Consider the following 10,031-nt stretch of genomic DNA (forward strand, 5'->3'; position numbering starts at 1 on the left):
ATCAAATGCAAACAGGCAGTGTACCTAAAAGAAATAGCAAGCATTTCTATCTTCTGTTTTCTGTGGAAACTGATGGCAGGAAGTGGGATAGAGGGATATAGAAGTGTTTTATGTATTTATTTGTTTTAAAGCAACGTGTATTTATTGAGGGCCTCATGTTTAAGGCCCTGTGTTGGTTGTTTCCAGCAATACAAAGAAGTCAGAAGTCCATGTACTCAAGGAGGTGATACTAGAGTTGGTGAAACATTAATTTAACTGTAAAATAAAAAACTAAGTAGGAATACAATTACAGTATGAACCACATATGGCTAGCAGAGTAAAAACTACAAATGTCCCAGCATTAAAGACATTGATATTATTGAGAAATACAGACTTTGATGAAGGGGGAAGGAAACAAAAGATACAATAGAAGGTGGGAAGTAGAGGACGGATGTTCTCAATCTGCTAGAAGGAAATGGGGGCGATTGTTATGAGCATAGATTTTTAAAAATCATACAACTTTATTCTCATTTAAAAAAATTTTTTGTGGGTACACACCAGGTGTATATGGGCGCAGACTTTTAGATCAGATAAATCTGGCAGTAAACCTGTTGTCCATCTTCCAAGTAGCTCTTTGATCTTAGGCAAGTGATTTAGCCTCTCTGGTCTCAGTTTTCTTGTCTATAAAATGAAGATTATAATGGCACTGACTTCTGGGGTCTTTGGGAGGATTAAATAAGGTAGAACAGGACCTCCTCCTTCACTTGATGTTGGTTACTGCAAGTATCTTCCCTCACTGGGTTATCTGTTTTATTTGAATTTTGCCTATAGTGTTGTTCATGGAAGAGAAATGTTTAGTTTTGATATCAAATTTATCAATTGTTTATTAGTTTGTCCTTTTGGGGTGACTTGTTTAAATTAGTCAAAAGTACCTGGAAACCTGGTAGCAAAATGAGAAAAGAATATAAACAGGTAATTTACAGAACCAGAAATCTGTATTATTATGTGGATGAAAGAAATGCTCAACCTCACTAACAGTTAGGGAAATACAGGCTAAAAGCATAAGCATAATGAGATACTATTCTAGAAAGGATTAGGATTTCTTTTTTTTTTTTTTCTTTTTTTTTTTTGAGACGGAGACTCGCTCTGTCGCCCGGGCTGCAGTGCAGTGGCCGGATCTCAGCTCACTGCAAGCTCCGCCTCCCGGGTTTACACTGCCTCAGCCTCCCGAGTAGCTGGGACTACAGGCGCCCGCCTAGTTTTTGTATTTTTTTTTAGTAGAGACGGGGTTTCACCGTAAACCGTGTTAGCCAGGATGGTCTCGATCTCCTGACCTCGTGATCCGCCCGTCTCGGCCTCTGAAAATGCTGGGATTACAGGCTTGAGCCACCGCGCCCGGCCAGCATTAGGATTTCTTTGCTGGCAGTACCTGGCAAAGATAAGTATGAATACTTTATGACCCAGTTATCCCAATCCCAGATATATATTCCAGAGAAACTTTTTACACAGGAGATGGGTAAGAGAATATTCTCTGCAGTGTTTTTTGTTATTCAGCACAAAACGAAAAGACAGATTTTTTTAAAGTAGTAGATACATGCTGAGGAAACGCTGCGGTTGTCAGATATGCACATGGTAACAGAGACAATTGTTCAAAAACATGATGCTGGCTGAAAAAAGAAAAGAATAAGATCTATAGCCCAAACCATGTATGTATACTAAAATGTATACACACTAAAAGACTCTACATAAAGAATACATTGACATCCAAGAATAGTTTCAGGAACATTCTGTAGGAACCTATGTTTGGGGGCAAAAGGAGGACAGGAAGAGAAGAATTAGGGACACTGGAAAAAAACAAAACAAAACCATAGACAGAACTTGTGCAAATAGGGGATGTTTATCCCACCTTTCTAACCCTAAGACCAGCACTCACTAAATAAAAATACACTCCATGTTCTGTGAGGACCACTAGTGTTAGTCATAGTGACAATAGTTACTGCCAGTGGTAGGTAACAGTGGTGAGTAAAATATGGGTGAGGCTGCTGCAAATTTTATAAAACATGAAGATGTATAGAGATCTAAAGGTATTTGTAAATGACTGTTAATTAGATACAGTTAAATCAACACATTTCTCAGGTCATTCTGCTAGTGTTTAATTGGTTAATGCCAAACTGCAATTTCAAAATGCAGTTTACAAATGTTTCAAGACATAATAGCACTCTATTTTCTTTTTATGTTTATTATTAAATTTTTGGTGTGGAACAAATTTTCAGAAAAGTACATAATTCATAATTGTTTACTCCAGTGAGTTATCACAAAGTAAACATATCATCACCCAAGTAAAAAATAGGATGCAGCAGAGATGCCAGAAGGCCTCCATGGCCCCACCCAAACGATACACCCTTTTTACTTTCCAGGCGCAATCACTGTCTTCCAACATCACAGCTTAGTTTTGTCTGTTTCTGAACTTTTGTTTAGAATTTTTAAATGCCTTAATACATTAGAAATTAAAAAAAACCTGAAGTTGAATATTAGACCTATGTTTGAGATTTCATTTTATAAATGGTGTTTTCTTAAAAAATAATCTTTGTTTCCAACTGTTTATTGCTAGTATTTAGAAATCAAACGATTTTTGTGTGTTGGCCTGGTATGTTGAGACCTTATCAAACTCACTTATTAGTTCTAGGAGATGTTTTTCTTTTTTGGCAGGGGTGGGGGAGAGGATAGCTTTTTTAGGATCTTCCATGTGGATAATTATGTCATCTGTGAATAGAAACAGTTTTTTATTCCTTTCTAATTTATATGACTTTTATTACTTTTTCTTGCCTTATTACACTGATTAGGATATCCAGTCAGGGATAAGAGGGATAAGAGCAAATCCTTCCCTTGGTCCTAATCTTAAGAAAAAATGATCCAGTCTTTAACCACTAAGTATAATGTTAGCCATATTTTTTTTTAGCTGTCCTTTCACAGGTTAAGGAAGTTTCCTTCTATTTTTTAGTTTGTTGCTAGTTTCAATTATGAAGAGATGTTGAATTTGTCAAATTCTATTTTTGTATCTATTGGTACAATCTTTACACCATTTATAGGGTAGATTACATTTATTGATTTCTCCCCTTCCCCGTGGAAGTTATAAAAGGTTTGCTTTTTTGTTGTTTTACATTTTAAGTTCCAGGATACACATGCAGGACATGCAGGCTTGTTACATAGGTAAACATTTGCCATCGTAGTTTGCTACACCTATCAACCCATCACCTAGGTATTAAGCCTCACGTGCATTAGCTATTTATCCTGATGCTCTCCCTCACCCCAGCCCCTGACAGGCCCCAGTGCTTGTTGTTCCCCTCCCCTGTGTCCATGTGTTCTTATTGTTCAGCTCCCACCTATAATTGAGAACATGTGGTGTTTGGTTTTCTGTTGCTGTGTTAGTTTGCTGAGAATAATGGCTTCCGGCTCCATCTATGTCCCTACAAAGAACATGATCTCATTCCTTTTTATGGCTGCATAGTATTTCATGGTATATATGTACTACATTTTCTTTATCCAGTCTATCATTGATGGGCATTTGGGTTGATTCCATGTCTTTGCTATTGTGAATAGTGCATTTTGATTACTGAGATCAGCCTTATATTCCTAGAATAAATCCCACTTGGTGTTAGTATACTATTATTTACTTATAATGCATTCAATTAATATTTCATTGAGGAATTTTGCATCTATGTTGATGAAGAACATTGGTCTATAGTTTTCTTGTATTGTCTTTGCCATGTTTTAGTATCAGGGTAATGCTGGCCTCACAAAATGAGATGTTTTCTGGAAGACATTGTATAGAATTAGTATTTCTTCTTTAAAGGTTAGGTAGAATTTGCCAGTGAAATAATTTGGGCCTCTTGATTTCTTTTTCAGAAGATTTTAAACCACAGATTTAATTTATTTACAGTTTTAGGACTATGTAGGTTATTTGTTTCATTTAGAGAGTTTTAGTAGTTTGAGGATTTTGAGGAATTGGTCCATTTTATCTAATTTTTTAGTCTATAAGCATTGAATTGTTCATAGTATTCACTTATCCTATTAATGCATATGAAATCTCTAGTAATATTCTTTTTCATTCCTGATAGAATTTATGTCTTTCCTCTATTTTCTTTTCAGTCTTCCAAGATATTTGTAAATTTTATTATTTTCACAGACCTAGCTTTTTGTTTCATTTATTTTCCCTATTGCTTTTCTGCTTTCAATTTCATTGATTTCTGCTCCTTATTATTTCCCTCCTTCTTCCTCTGAGTTTGTCTTACTATTCTTTTTCTAGTTTCTTTAGGAAGAAGCTTAGATTATTGGTTTGACATTTTTATTTTTTTTTCTGAAATAAGTATTTAGTGTTCGGATATCTTTCTGGTTTCTCTTGCAGCTGATGATTTCTGGTTTAATTCCATTACAGTCAGAGAACATACATTGTATAATTCCATGCTTTCAAATTTGTTAAAGTTTATTTTGTGACATGGAATATGGTCCATCTTGGTAAATGTTCTATGTGTACTCGAAAAGAATTCTACTGTTGTTGGGTGGAATATTCCAAAATTTTCACTTAGAGTTGGCTGACGATGTTCAGTTCTTATAATCTTGCAGATTTTCTAGGTACTAATTCTATTCATTACTGAGCAAGGAGTATGAAATCTCCAACTCTAACTGTAATTCATGTGTTTCTCCTTTCAGTTATATTAGTTTTTCTTCACGTTTGAAGCTCTGTTGTTAGGCACACACACATTTAAGACTGTTCTGTCTTCTTGGTGAAATGACCATTGCATCACTGTAGAATGTCCTTCTTTATACCTGGTCATTTGCTTTGCTCTGAAGTCTACTTTGTTATTAATATAGCCACTCAGCTTTAAAAAAATAAACGTGTGCCTGGTATATATTTCTCCATCCTTTACTTTAAACTTACCTATATCATCATATTTAAAATAAGTTTTTTGAAGATATTATAGTTGGAACTTTTAAAAAATCATTCTGATAATCTCTTTTTTAATGTGTATTTAGACCATGTACATTCATGTAATTATTAATATATTTAGATTTAGGTCTATATTTTTAGTACTTGTTTTCTGTTGATGAGTATTTCTATTTTCAGGCTTGTGAGACCATAAACAAAGAACCTAGTAAGTTCTGCCCAGACTTCTCACTTATAGAACAGTAAGATAACAGACTTGTATGGTTTTCAGCTGCTAACTTTGTGGTAATTTGTTATGCAGCAATAGAAAATTAATACAGGTCCCTTTCCACATTAAATCAGTGCTGGCATATGTGATCAGTACAATATGAAGGAAGTAACAATGCGTGACTTTGTTTCTCTCTGTGTGTGTGTGTGTGTGTGTGTGTGTGTGTATTTGTAGAGATGGGGTCTCCCTTTGTTGCCTAGGCTGGTCTTGAACTACTGGCCTCAAGCAATCCTCCCAACTCTCTGTGACTTTGACAACTACATCACACAAGCATCATGGCAGCCCTGTGAAAAGACTGACATGGAAAAAAAAGAAATGCAGCATCTTCCAGCCGTGTGAATGAGCCACCTTGAAGTGGATCCTCTGGCCCCAAACAAGTCTTCAGATGTGTGTAACCCTAGCCAATATCCAACTGAAACCACATGAGAGACCCTTGGCCAGAACTACCTAGCCAAGCAACTCCTGCATTCCTGATCACAGAAATAGTAAGAGATAATAAATGACTAGTGTTTAAGCCCTACATTTTGGGGCACTTTTTAATGCAGCCTTAGATAACTAATACATGGCCCTATTGTATGCCTACAATATATAGGCATACAATATATACAATACAAACACAGCAATGAGTAAAGCCAAGTGCCTGTGTCATGCAGTTTTTATTCTACTTCAAGAGAAGATATATAAACTATAGAAATAAAGATATACTTTGCCAGGTAGAAATAAGTGTTGAGAAAAAAATAAATCAGTATAAGAAGTTGAAAAGTAATAGCGGGGCTTCTATAAGATGGCCAAGGAACACATCTTTATTAAGTAAAAATATGAGTACTGACACAAAGTGAGGGATCCAGCCATGTAGGTATTCTGGGGAAGAACATTCTAGCAGAGGGAACTTCAAGTACAAAGACCATGAGGTGGGAGTATCCTTAGTGAGTATGAAGAATTGCCAAAGATGTGAAGAGTTCTGTGTCGTGTTTTAATTGAAAAACTTCAAGAATGTCTGGAACGAGGATTGCCAGATTAAATATAGACCCCCTGTTAATTCTGAATTTCAGATACATAACTTTTTGTTTCAGTAAAAGTATGTTTCAAATACTGCAAAAATTATTAGTTCTTCATCTGAAATTCAAATTTAACTAGGTATCTTGTAATTTCATTTGATAAAGTAAAATGATTACAGGAATAGAAAGCACATCCCTTTGGAGGAATGGTGAAGGAGTTCATATGTATATTCCAGAACAGAGAAGGGCAGATGCACCCATTTCCACCCCCAAATTAAAACCACATTGAATTTTTAAATTCTATGGACAGTACCAGAGGAAGATTAGCTTAGCCAACTGTGTCTCAGACGGCTTCCCTCAGATGTCTTGCAGGCACTGGAAACTAAAACCCACTGAATACATGCATATCTTTGGGCAAGCATCCATATAGGTAGAATATAGGAGTAGTGCCAGATAATGTCTCCAGTCTCATTTGGCTTTTACACTCTGTGATTCAATGAAGGGTTAGAAATTACACACTAACTTCTTGTTTTTCAATCTCCACAGAGAATAGAGCAAGAGTTGATGAGTCTTGCAATGAGAGAATTGATGAAATGCTTAAGGAAGAACTTCTTAACTGAAGGGCAATTAAACACAAATGGCTTTGCATGGGAGGATGTGGAAACCTTGCTCCTCTGTGATCTTTGAAAACAGGCAGCAGCTGTTGTGAGCAACTTCCACAGAGTGCTATCCTGGAGGAGGAGAAAGAACCAGATCCTAGGAATAACTCTTTATACACTTTAACATACTTTCCTGGCGGTCCTTAGGCACACTACAGTTTGAGAATCATGGTTATTTAGAAATAAAAGGCATTCTTTCTCTGCCTAGGCCTTTAATGACCTATTTAGTCTTACATGTGGCGATGGAGGCCTCTGCCTAAGCTTATTTTCTACAGGGATGGTACACACGCTAAGAATGAAATGGGAAATGGAGATGCTAAAGGATTTAAAAAGATGTTTTTGATCAAGGTGTTCTAGGCCAGGTAGAGGTGAGGTGTATGGGTTCCTACTTTTGCCAAAAACTCCCCTTACAACTTCATTATCTGTATGTCCTAAAACCATTTCTGTCCCTTATCTTCCTAAAGTTTTCCACCAAATCTTTTCTTTAATTGAATGATATCTTCATTAAGTGAAAATGAAGGATTCTTTCCATTCCACCATCAGGACGGATTGGGGACCCAGAATATCCCAAACTTTTATGGGGCAGACAACCATCCCTTCTCAAAGTTTCAGGAAGAACTAGCGAAGCTGGTGAAAATAAAATAGGGGAAGAGCTTAGGGTCAGCTAGGAAGCAGTTCAATGTCATTTAATATTACAAAAGCAATCTAAAGGCACCTAGCATCTCCAAGTTCCATTTTGACCCTGTAACTCAAGAGTTGTGGTTGTGAAAGTCCTTGACAAAGAAATTTGAAGGAAGGACTATTAAGTAGAACATTTCAGACATCCCTTTTACGGCCACTGGAGATTCTGCTGGAACAGCTCCCTCCAGCTGACTTGATGGGTTACATCTCAGCTCTGGGTCATTTTTGGATTCTCCAGATTTCTGCCAAGCCCTGGGTTGCCCATTCCTCTCCTCCTATCAGCATGTCCATGTGTATCAGTCTATTTCAAGCTGTCTTTGAAGGGCCTCCTGTTGGTGGATGACCCTGTCATTATTAGGATGTCCCATGCCTCAAACTCCTTTTACCTCCCCAGGCTTTTATCCTCATTTCAAGTTGATGCAGGACAGATAATGTCTTTCCTGACCTTTTGTCTCCTCTGCCTTAGATACAGAAAGAACCCTGCTCCTGTGTCTATGGGTGGCAGTCAACTTGGGGTCAGGAAAATTGCCTGCTTCTTACAAACTGAGAGCTCTGAAACATGCCAGAGTTTATTGTTCAAACACCTCAACAAGCCAATTCAGCCCAAACGGGGTAACCCCCCACTCTAAGCCAGGCCCATGAATCTTGCCCCATAGCAGGCTACGGCCAGTCTTTGCTTGTGGTAACTCCAAACTGATTCTAAAAATTTCTTCCAGGAGATTCACGCAAAATAAACGTTTCTCCTAGCAGAGCAGCTTGGTTTGATTTGGGCGATTTGACTACAAAAGCCCAGAGGCCATGCATTTATTTCAAAATATTAGGAATCAGCAGCACAAATGAGATTGCATTTTTGTGAAAAGTTAAAGATTTCTCATTTAGGGAGAGAGTTCACAAAGGACCCCATTAGCCAAGCCTCACCAGTAATTAGTCTGATTTCTCAGGCAAAAGGCAGGCTAATTGTCTGCCATCCATTCCAAAAGACAGACACTTTAAAACCTACCACCCATTGAAAAGTATCTCTGGAGAATTTTCTGCTGTATCTGAAGTCTTTTCCATTAACTAAATGTTCAAATTAAAATTAATATATGAAGTTATGAACAAAGTGGCTGACTATAAATGTGTCTTTTCAAATGTCAAAACATGGGCCTATTACTTATGATACTGAACTCTAGAGAAATGGAAAGCAGCTGATATTTATAAAGCAGTACTGTGAAATATATATTATTATTTAATAGATGGGGCAACTGAAGCTCAAAGGTAAACAACTTTCCCAGTCACACAACGAGTTAGTGGCACAGCTGGGATTCAATGGGTTAAAGCGAATATCGTTTCCACAACCCAGTGTGGAGCTTAGAAAGAAAGCAGCATTGAATTAGGGGTGTTTGAGGCTGGGTATCAAGAGATCTACAGGATGGTCTAGTTTTAGCTGTGTGATCTCTCAAGGGACGGAATCCATTAGCCAAGCGCATATGATGAGACCAAAGTGGAAACCAGTGCAGCGGAGCCGGTTTTTGAGCCTAACCTGTGCTCACCTGAGAGTTGGACTTGTCTCACTAGGTTTGACAGACCAGTGGCCCATCTGGGATATATGCACATAGCATGTTGGCCTATGACAGTGTCCTGGGGGACACGGCTATAGTCAAACTCCATGCACATGAAGCCTGAAGCAGCACTGGTGCTGGATGCTTCAGAAACATTTCTCTCCATGAGGACAACCTGAGACACTGGCAGCTTTGGTGTGAATAGCTCACCCACCTCTCCAACTCCTGCAAGTTCCATGATGCATCAAGAGGTCCCTGGAAGCAGCAAAGCCATGCTAGATCGGAAACACCGACCTCTTGGCTGCTTCCTCTCTGCTTCTCTCTAGTGCTGGAGTGCGGCTCTATTCACTCCAACTTGTCCACGTGTTGTCCTCTGCTCCTGCTCCTCCATTCCACCAGTATGTAATGACTGCTGCCACTGTTCCCATGCTGCACCCCACGGTCTCACAGCAGTCACAATGCTGGGGTGGGGTGAAGTCCCTTCATCCTGAGCTCCCAAAGCTGCAGCCCTTCTGTTTCAAGAGTTTTCATGGGTTCTGCCCATGGTGCCTCCTTCAGTCCTATGGGTCCCTAGGAACCCCATAGAAATAGACCCCCAGTGAGCCTGTGCTACTGCACAGAAATGTACAGATGTGACTAAATCTGTACACAGATGTGACTAAATGCACAGATATGGCTAAAGCTTCAGTGGGGTGTAGGACAGATCTGTGAGTATTAAACTTGGGGGTATTTTAGATGCCATTGTTAAAATGCAGATTTCAAGGCCTTACACTCAGAGATTCTGATTTGGTAGTTCTGGTGTTTGGGGCCAGATGCTGTGTTTTAAATTAGTTGCTCAGTTACTCTGGTGCAGAAGGTGGGCTGGGAAGCACCGGTGTAGGCCTGTGAGCTGTGACTCTACCTGCCTCTCCTGTCTGTGTTCATGTGTCTCGCTGGATGCTGAGCTCCTGCTGGGGAGGG

This window comes from Macaca fascicularis, chromosome 12, assembly GCF_037993035.2.
Source record: "Macaca fascicularis isolate 582-1 chromosome 12, T2T-MFA8v1.1".
Lineage (NCBI taxonomy): Eukaryota > Metazoa > Chordata > Mammalia > Primates > Cercopithecidae > Macaca > Macaca fascicularis.